The sequence below is a fragment of the Globicephala melas genome, chromosome 1, assembly GCF_963455315.2.
Source record: "Globicephala melas chromosome 1, mGloMel1.2, whole genome shotgun sequence".
NCBI classification, from domain to species: Eukaryota; Metazoa; Chordata; class Mammalia; order Artiodactyla; family Delphinidae; genus Globicephala; species Globicephala melas.
In genome coordinates, this window is record NC_083314.1 from 83,709,413 (window position 1) to 83,720,171 (window position 10,759).

A 10,759-nucleotide genomic window follows, 5' to 3' on the forward strand; every position below is an offset into this window, starting at 1 on the left:
TTGTTTTTTGCTGTTAAGAATAATTCTGCCACAAACATTCTTATCCTCGTGCCCTGTTACCATATAGGCAAGTTTGCCAAGGATGTGTACCCAGGAGTGGAATAGCTATGTTGTAGGGTATGAACTCCTTTAACTTTGCTGGATAATGCTGAATTTTGTCCTATGGTGTTTGTACCAAACTACACTGCTACCACAGTGTATGAGTTCTCAGTTTTCCAAAGATTTGTCAAAGTCAGTGTCAACTTAATTTCTGACAATCTGTTCAGCATAAGTGGTATATCATTGTGGTTTTAATGTGTATTTTCTTGATTAGTAAAAATACATTGTCTCACATGTTTATTGGTCATTTATGCGATTTGTATTTCCTCTTCTGTGAAATGTTTGTTCATGACATTGGCCATTTTTGATTTGTCTTTTACTTATTGATTCATACATTGTATGTGTGTGTGTGTGCGTGTGTGTGTGTATTTGTGGCTTGGTTTTTTACTTTTATGTTTTGAATTTTGATGAACAAAAGTTCTTAATTTTATTGTAGCCAAATGTATCATTTTTCTCCCTTTTCACTTGCATATTTTTGTTCTCCTAAAAAAAGTCTTTTATCCCAACATCATGAAAATCCTTTTAGTCTATCTGGAATTGACTTTTTTATATAATGGGAGATAGGGATCCAATTTCAAGGTTTTTCTTTTTTTCTATATGGGCACCACTTATCTGCAATGCTAGTTCTGTTATAGTTTAAGCATTACCATCTGTGTGGATCTTTTTCTGGACTCTTTATTCTGGCCTATTGATCCATTTGTTAATTTCTGAAGCAATACAATGCTACCTTAATAATTCTATCTTTCTAAAACTCTTGACACAGAGAAAGATAAATCCTCCCACCCAACCTATCATTCTTACTCAAGAGCATCTTACTTTTGTTTTCATATTTTTCTCTCCATTTTACAAATATATACATATTTATTACATATTATGTATATAATTTTCTTTAAATAAAAATTTATATAGGTAATACACTCACGTGGTTAAAAAAATCAAGAAACATAAGGTAGTACACTGCGAAAATTCATCCTCCTGTCCCTGGTCCCCAGCTAGGCGGTTCCATCCCTGTAAATAGTTATTACTAGTTTCTTCAGTAGCCTCCCAAGGATACCCAGGACATTATATATAATATAGATATATAAATATTTAATATATATTTATATATATATAAATCAAGCATATATGTGAATAAAATCTCTCTTTTGTCATGACCATAAGTACCATTCTGGAATGTTCCTTATTTTGCTTTATCTCTAAAAATAGATTTGTTTATCTTTCTAATTAGTACATAAGGAGCTTCCCTTTTCTTTTCTATGGCTAAAAAATATTCAACTTTAAGGCCATACCATAATTTATTTTGTTAGGCTCCTAGTGATGAAGTTTCATGTCTTTTCCAATATTTTTCAATTAGAAAAATGCTGAAATTACTAATTTTTAACATATATTTCATACAATGCAAATCATTCTATATAGGATAAATCTCAAGAAATAAAATTCTGTATGCATTTATAATTTTGATGGATATTCCTATCAATTTATAGTCCTAAAGCAATATAAGAAAATGCCTATTTTTCCAGTTACCAGCACGCTGTACTATCAAACTTGCCCTTTGCATAACTTAAGTAAATTATAGAATAGTAGTGAATCTTTAACATCTTCCTTAGCAGTATTAAAAATTTATGTATATTCGTATGTTTAAGAGCTATTCGTGGTTGGAGGGAAAGATGGCGGAAGAGTAAGACGCGGAGATCACCTTCCTCCCCACAGATCTCTACACCTGGACCAACTCCTACAGAACACCTACTGAACGCTGGCAGAAGACCTCAGACCTCCCAAAAGGCAAGAAACTCCCCACGTACCCGGGTAGGGCAAAAGAAAAAAGGAAAAACAGAGACAAAAGAATAGGGACGGGACCTGCACCAGTGGGAGGGAGCCGTGAAGGAGGAAAGGTTTCCACACACTAGGAAGCTCCTTTGCAGGCGCAGACTGCGGGTGGTGCAGGGGGAAAGCTTCCGAGCCGCGGAGGAGTGCACAGCAACGGGTGCGGAGGGCAAAGCGGGGAGATTCCCACACAGAGGATCAGGGCCGACCGACACTCACCAGCCCGAGAGGCTTGTCTGCTAACCCGCCGGGGCGGGCGGGGCTGGGAGTTGAGGCTCGGGCTTCGGTCCGAAGCGCAGGGAGAGGACTGGGGTTGGTGGCGTGAACACAGCCTGAAGGGGTTAGTACACCATGGCTAGCCGGGAGGGAGCCTGGGAAAAGGTCTGGACCTGCTGAAGAGGCAAGAGACTTTTTCTTCCCTCTTTGTTTCTTGGTGCGCGAGGAGAGGGGATTAAGAGCGCTGCTTAAAGGAGCTCCAGAGACGGGCGCGAGCCGCGGCTAAAAGCGCGGACCCCAGAGACGGGCATGAGATGCTAAGGCTGCTGCTGCCGCCACCAAGAAGCCTATGTGCAAGCACAGGTCACTATCCACACCTCCTTTCCGGGGAGCCTGTGCAGCCCGCCTCTGCCAGGGTCCCGGGATCCAGGGACAACTTCCCTGGGAGATCACACGGCGTGACTCACGCTGGTTCAACATCATGCTGGCCTCTGCTGCCGCAGGCTCGCCCCACACTCCATGCCCCTCCCTCCCCCCGGCCTGAGTGAGCCAGAGCCCCGGAATCAGCGGCTCCTTTAACCCTGTCCTGTCTGAGCAGAAAAACAGACGCCCTCCGGCGACCTACATGCAGAGGTGGGGCCACATCCAAAGCTGAGCCCCGGGAGCTGTGAGAACAAAGAAGAGAAAGGGAAATCTCTCCCAGCAGCCTCAGAAGCAGCGGATTAAAGCTCCACAATCAACTTGATGTACCCTGCATCTGTGGAATACCTGAATAGACAATGAATCATCCCAAATTGAGGAGGTGGACTTTGAGAGCAAGACTTATTATTTTTTCCCCTTTTCCTCTTTTTGTGAGTGTGTATGTGTATGCTTCTGTATGAGATTTTGTCGTATAGCTTTGCTTCCACCATTTGTCCTAGGGTTCTATCCGTCCGTTTGTTTTTTTTTAAATATTTTTTCTTTTCGTAATAATTATACTTTTATTTTAATAACTTTATTATATTTTACTTTATTTTATTTTACTTTACCTTCTTTCTTTCTTTGTTCCTTCCTTCCCTCCTTCCTTCCTTCCTCCCTCTGTCCCTCCCTCCCTCCTTTCTTTCTTTCCTTCTTTCTTCCTTTCTTCCTTCCTTCCTTCCTACCTTCATTCCTTCCTTTCTACTTCTACTAATTCTTTCTTTTTACTTTTTCTCCCTTTTACTCTGAGCTGCGTGGATGAAAGGCTCTTGGTGCTGCAGCCAGGAGTCAGTGCTGTGCCTCTGAGGTGAGAGAGCCAATTTCAGGACACTGGTCAACAAGAGACCTCCCAGCTCCACATAATATCAAATGGCAAAAATCTCCCACAGATCTCCATCTCAACGCCAGCACCCAGCTCCACTCAACGAGCAGCAAGCTACAGTGCTGGACACCCTATGCCAAACAACTAGCAAAACAGGAACACAATCCCACCCATTAGCAGAGAGGCTGCCAAAAATCATATTAAGTCCACAGACACCCCAAAAAACACCACCAGACATGTACCTGCCCACCAGAAAGACAAGATCCAGCCTCATCCACCAGAACACAGGCACTAGTCCCCTGCACCAGGGAGCCTACACAACCCACTGAACCAACCTTAGCCACTGGGGACAGACACCAAAAACAACGGGAACTACGAACCTGCAGCCTGCAAAAAGGAGACCCCAAACACAGTAAGATAAGCAAAATGAGAAGACAGAAAAACACACAGCAGATGAAGGAGCAAGATAAAAACCCACCAGACCTAACAAATGAAGAGGAAATAGGCAGTCTATCTGAAAAAGAATTCACAATAATGACAGTAAAGATGATCCAAAATCTTGGAAATAGAATAGACAAAATGCAAGAAACATTTAACAAGGACCGAGAAGAACTAAAGAGGAAACAAACAACAATGAACAACACAATAAATGAAATGAAAAATACTCTAGATGGGATCAATAGCAGAATAACTGAGGGAGAAGAACGGATAAGTGACCTGGAAGATAAAATAGTGGAAATAACTACTGCAGAGCAGAATAAAGAAAAAAGAATGAAAAGAACTGAGGAAAGTCTCAGAGACCTCTGTGACAACATTAAACGCACCAACATTCGAATTATAGGGGTTCCAGAAGAAGAAGAGAAAAAGAAAGGAACTAAGAAAATATTTGAAGAGATTATAGTTGAAATCTTCCCTAATATGGGAATGGAAATAGTTAATCAAGTCCAGGAAGCACAAAGAGTCCCATACAGGATACATCCAAGGAGAAATACGCCAAGACACATATTAATCAAACTGTCAAAAATTAAATACAAAGAAAACATATTAAAAGCAGCAAGGGAAAAACAACAAATAACACACAAGGGAATCCCCATAAGGTTAACAGCTGATCTTTCAGCAAAAACTTTGCAAGCCAGAAGGCAGTGGCAGGACATATTTAAATAAGTGATGAAGGAGAAAAACCTGCAACCAAGATTACTCTACCCAGCAAGGATCTCATTCATATTTGATGGGGAAATTAAAACCTTTACAGACAAGCAAAAGCTGAGAGAGTTCAGCACCACCAAACCAGCTTTACAACAAATGCTAAAGGAACTTCTCTAGGCAAGAAACACAAGAGAAGGAAAAGACCTACAATAACGAACCCAAAACAATTTAGAAAATGGGAATAGGAACATACATATCGATAATTACCTTAAATGTAAATGGACTAAATGTTCCCACCAAAAGACACAGATTGGCTGAATGGATACAGGAACAAGACCCATATACATGCTAAGACCATTTCAGACCTAGAGACACATACAGACTGAAAGTAAGGGGATGGGAAAAGATATTCCATGCAAATGGAAACAGAAAGAAAGCTGGACTGGTAATTCTCATATCAGACAAAATAGAATTTAAAATAAAGACTATTAGAAGAGACAAAGAAGGACACTACATAATGATCAAGGGATCGATCCAAGAAGAAGATATAACAATTGTAAATATTTATGCAACCAACATAGGAGAACCTCAATACATAAGGCAAATACTAACAGCCATAAAAGCGGAAATCGACAGTAACAAATTCATAGTAGGGGACTTTAACACCCCACTTTCGCTAATGGACAGATCATCCAAAATGAAAATAAATAAGGAAACACAAGCTTTAAATGATACATTAAACAAGATGGACTTAATTGATATTTATAGGACACTCCATCCAAAAACAACAGAACACACATTTTTCTCAAGTGCTCATGGAACATTCTCCAGGATAGATCATATCTTGGGTCACAAAGCAAGCCTTGGTAAATTTAAGAAAACTGAAATTGTATCAAGTATCTATTCCGACCACAACGCTATAAGGCTAGATATCAATTACAGGAAAAGATCTGTAAAAAATACAAACACATGGAGGCTAAACACTACACTACTTAATAACGAAGTGATCACTGAAGAAATCAAAGAGGAAATTAAAAAATACCTAGAAACAAATGACAATGGAGACACAATGACCCCAAACCTATGGGATGCAGCAAAAGCAGTTCTAAGAGGGAAGTTTATAGCAATACAAGCCCACCTAAAGAAAGAGGAAACATCTCGAATAAACAACCTAACCTTGCACCTAAAGCAATTAGAGAAAGAAGAACAAAACAACCCCAAAGTTAGCAGAAGGAAAGAAATCATAAAAATCAGATCAGAAATAAATGAAAAAGAAATGAAGGAAACGATAGCAAATATCAATAAAACTAAAAGCAGGTTCTTAGAGAAGATAAACAAAATTGATAAACCATTAGCCAGACTCATCAGAAAAAAAAAGGGAGAAGACTCAAATCAACAGAATTAGAAATGAAAAAGGAGAAGTAACAACTGACACTGCAGAAATACAAAAGATCATGAGAGATTACTACAAGCAACACTATGCCAATAAAATGGACAACCTGGAAGAAATGGACAAATTCTTAGAAATGTACAACCTGCCAAGACTGAATCAGGAAGAAAAAGAAAATATGAACAGACCAATCACAAGCACTGAAATTGAAACTGTGACTAAAAATCTTCCAACAAACGAAAGCCCAGGACCGGATGGCTTCACAGGTGAATTCTATCAAACATTTAGAGAAGAGCTAAACCTAACCTTCTCAAACTCTTCCAAAATATAGCAGAGGGAGGAACACTCCCAAATTCATTCTACAATACCACCATCACCTTGATACCAAAACCAGACAAGGATGTCACAAAGAAAGAATACTACAGGCCAATATCACTGATGAACATATATGCAAAAATCCTCAACAAAATACTAGCAAACAGAATCCAACAGCACATTAAAAGGATCAAACACCATGATCAAGTGGGGTTTATTCCAGGAATGCAAGGATTCTTCAATATACGCAAATCAATCAATGTGATAAACCATATTAACAAATGGTAGGAGAAAAACCATATGATCATCTCAATAGATGCAGAGAAAGTTTTCGACAAAATTCAACACCCATTTATGATAAAAACCCTGCAGAAAGTAGGCATAGAGGGAACTTTCCTCACCATAATAAAGGCCATGTATGACAAACCCACAACCAACATCTTCGTCAATGGTTAAAAACTGAAAGCATTTCCACTAAGATCAGGAACAAGGCAAGGTTGCCCACTCTCACCACTCTTATTCAACATAGTTTTGGAAGTTTTAGCCACAGCAATCAGAGAAGAAAAGGAAATAAAAGGAATCCAAATCAGAAAAGAAGAAGTAAAGCTGTCACTGTTTGCAGATGATATGATAGTATACATAGAGAATCCTAAAGATGCTACCAGAAAACTACTAGAGCTAATCAATGAATTTGGTAAAGCAGCAGGATACAAAATTAATGCACAGAAATCTCTGGCATTCCTATACACTAATGATGAAAAATCTGAAAGTGAAATCAGGAAAACACTCCCATTTACCACTGCAACAAAAAGAATAAAAAATCTAGGAATAAACCTACCTAAGGAGAAAAAAGACCTGTATGCAGAAAATTATAAGACTGATGAAAGAAATTAAAGATGATACAAATAGATGGAGAGATATACCATGTTCTTGGATTCGAAGAATCAACATTGTGAAAATGACTGTACTACCCAAAGCAATCTACAGATTCAATGCAATCCCTATCAAACTACCAATGGCATTTTTCACAGAACTAGAACAAAAAATTTCACAATTTGTATGGAAACACAAAAGACCCCGAATAGCCAAAGCAATCTTGAGAACGAAAAACGGAGCTGGAGGAATCAGGCTCCCTGACTTCAGATTACACTACAAAGCTACAGTAATCAAGACAGTATGGTACTGGCACAAAAACATAAAGACAGATCAATGGAAAAGGACAGATAGCCCAGAGATAAACCCACACACATATGATCACCTTATCTTTGATAAAGGAGGCAGGAATGGACAGTGGAGAAAGGACAGCCTCTTCAATAAGTGGTGCTGGTAAAACTGTACTGGTACGTGGAAACGTATGAGATTAGATCACTCCCTGACACCATACACAAAAATAAGCTCAAAATGGATTAAAGACCTAAATGTAAAACCAGAAACTATCAAACTCTTAGAGGAAAACACAGGCAGAACACTCTATGACATAAATCACAGCAAGATCCTTTTTGACCCGCCTCCTAGAGAAATGGAAATAAAAACAAAAATAAACAAATGGGACCTAATGAAACTTCAAAGCTTTTGCACAGCAAAGGAAACCATAAACAAGACCAAAAGACCACTCTCAGAATGGGAGAAAATATTTGCAAATGAAGCAACTGAGAAAGGATTAATCTCCAAAATTTACAAGCAGCTCATGCAGCTCAATAACAAAAAAACAAACAACCCAATCCAATAATGGGCAGAAGACCTAAATAGACATTTCTCCAAAGAAGATATACAGACTGCCAACAAACACATGAAAGAATGCTCAACATCATTAATCATTAGAGATATGCAAATCAAAACTACAATGAGATATCATCTCACACCAGTCAGAATGGCCATCATCAAAAAATCTAGAAACAATAAATGCTGGAGAGGGTGTGGAGAAAAGGGAACATTCTTGCACTGCTGGTGGGAATGTGAATTGGTACAGCCACTATGGAGAACAGTATGGAGGTTCCTTAAAAAACTACAAATAGAACTACCATATGACCCAGCAATCCCACTACTGGGCATATACCCTGAGAAAACCATAATTCAAAAAGATTCATGTACCAAAATGTTCATTGCAGCACTATTTACAATAGCCCGGAGATGGAAACAACCTAAGTATCCATCATCAGATGAATGGATAAAGAAGATGTGGCACATACATATAATGGAATATTACTCAGCCATAAAAAGAAACGAAATTGAGCTATTTGTAATGAGGTGGATAGACCTAGAGTCTGTCATACAGAGTGAAGTAAGTCAGAAAGAGAAAGACAAATTCCGTATGCTAACACATATATATGGAATTTAAGGAAAAAAAGTGTCATGAAGAACCTAGTAGTAAGACAGGAATAAAGACACAGTCCTACTAGAGAACGGACTTGAGGTTTTGGGGAGGGGGAAGGGTAAGCTGTGAGAAAGCGAGAGAGTGCGATGGACATATATACACTACCAAACGTAAGGTAGATAGCTAGTGGGAAGCAGCCACATAGCACAGGGAGATCAGCTTGGTGCTTTGTGACCGCCTGGAGGGGTGGGATAGGGAGGGTGGGAGGGAGGGAGTCGCAAGAGGGAAGAGATATGGGAACATATGTATATGTATACCTGATTCACTTTGTTATAAAGCAGAAACTAACACACCATTATAAAGCAATTATACTCCAATAAAAAAAAGAGCTATTTGTATTTCCTTTTCTGTGGCCTGTATATTAAAATCTTTGTCCATTTTTCTATTGGATCTATTCATTTTTAATAATTTTATAGGAGATTTTTAAATTTAGTAATGAAATTAGTAATCTGTGATAGGTATAGAAAATATTCCCCCCCCCTCCAGTTTATAATTTGTCTGTTGATCCTTTTTTCGCATCATGATTTTCTGCCATGCAGGAAGTTCTCATTTTTTAAAAAAAAATAAATAAATTTATTGATTTATTTTTGGCTGCATTGGGTCTTTGTTGCTGCACGCAGGCTTTCTCTAGTTGTGGTGGTGGTGGGGGGCTACTCTTCGTTGTGATGCGCGGGCTTCTCTTTGCCGTGGCTTCTCTTGTTGCAGAGCACAGGCTCTACGTGCACGGGTTTCAGTAGTAGCTCACGGGCTGTAGTCTAGAGCGCAGGCTCAGTAGTTGTTGCACAGGGGCTTAGTTGCTCTGCAGCATGTGGGATCTTCCTGGATCAGCGCTCGAACCCGTGTCCCCTGCATTGGCAGGTGGATTGTTAACCACTGTGCCATCAGGGAAGTCCCAAGTTCTAATTTTTCTGTTGTTAAATTTATCAATCTTTCGTTTTATGATTTCTGTTTTGTGTGTAGTTAGAATGTTCTCCTTCATGCTTCCACTGCTATAAAAAAATTCCAGTGATTTCTTAAAGTACTTGACGGTTTCATATTTCTGATTTGAATATGTTCTTCACTTGGAATTAATCCTGTTAAAACATAAGGTATGTATCTAAATTAACTTATTTCTAGATGACTATCCAGTTCTCCAAATAGATTTATTGAAGAGTGAATCTTTTATTCACTGATTTGATATACAATATTTGTCATATACTATGTCAGTTATCTACTGCTGCACAATAAACCATTCAAACATTTAGTGGCTTCGAACAATAATTACTTTATTTGGTCACATCTCTGTGGGTCAACAATTTGGACTGGGCTGAGTTGGGCAGTTCTGCTTTTCTCCTGTCTGGTCACTCATGTGACTGGACACTGGTCTAGGGGGTCTCTACCATTTTCCTGAATTTATCTTACTGTTTATAATTTTAAAAAATGTATTATCTTGGAATTTACTATCTATATAAAAGGATAATTTTCTTCCTCCTTTCTAATTTTTACATCTCAAATTTCTTTCTGTTGTCTCATTGAGTTTTCTACTACCTCCAAACAATGTTAAATAATGGTGGTGATAATGGACATCCTCCTCTGTTCTTTTTCTTTTGTTTTGTTTTTGTTTTAAATATGGGACACTTCATGAATTTGCAATGTCATTCTTGTGCAAAAGCCATGCTAATCTTCTCTGTATTGTTCCACTTTTAGTAATTGTGCTACTGAAGTGAGTACTCCTGTGTTCTTTTTTAAAACAGCTTTATTTAGGTATAATTGATTACAAAGAACTATACATATTTAATGTGTATAATTTGAAGAGTTTGTACATATGCATACTCCCATGATACCATCACCACAATTCAGGTAAAAGACATATTCACCACCTCCCAGAGTTTCCTTGTGTCCCATTGTTTTTGTGATAACATTTAACATGAGATCTATCCTCTTAAATTTTGAAGTGCACAATACTATATTGTTAACTATAGCCACACAGATCTCTATAACTTATTAATGTTGTACAGCAAATCTCTATAACTTATTAATATAGCATAACTGAAACTTTATACCCACTGAATAACAACTCCCCAAATCCCCCACCCCCTAGCTCATGACAACCACTATTTCTCTTAGCAAATGTCTT

General features: G+C 38.5%; 1 non-coding gene across 1 annotated transcript; it reads right to left on the minus strand.

The window, feature by feature from the left end:
• Positions 1-10,245: 10,245 nt before the first annotated feature.
• Positions 10,246-10,353, minus strand: LOC115859964 (U6 spliceosomal RNA). Its single transcript, XR_004042281.1, has one exon. It is a non-coding gene; the product is annotated as a U6 spliceosomal RNA (small nuclear RNA).
• Between the last annotated feature and the right edge of the window lie 406 nt (positions 10,354-10,759).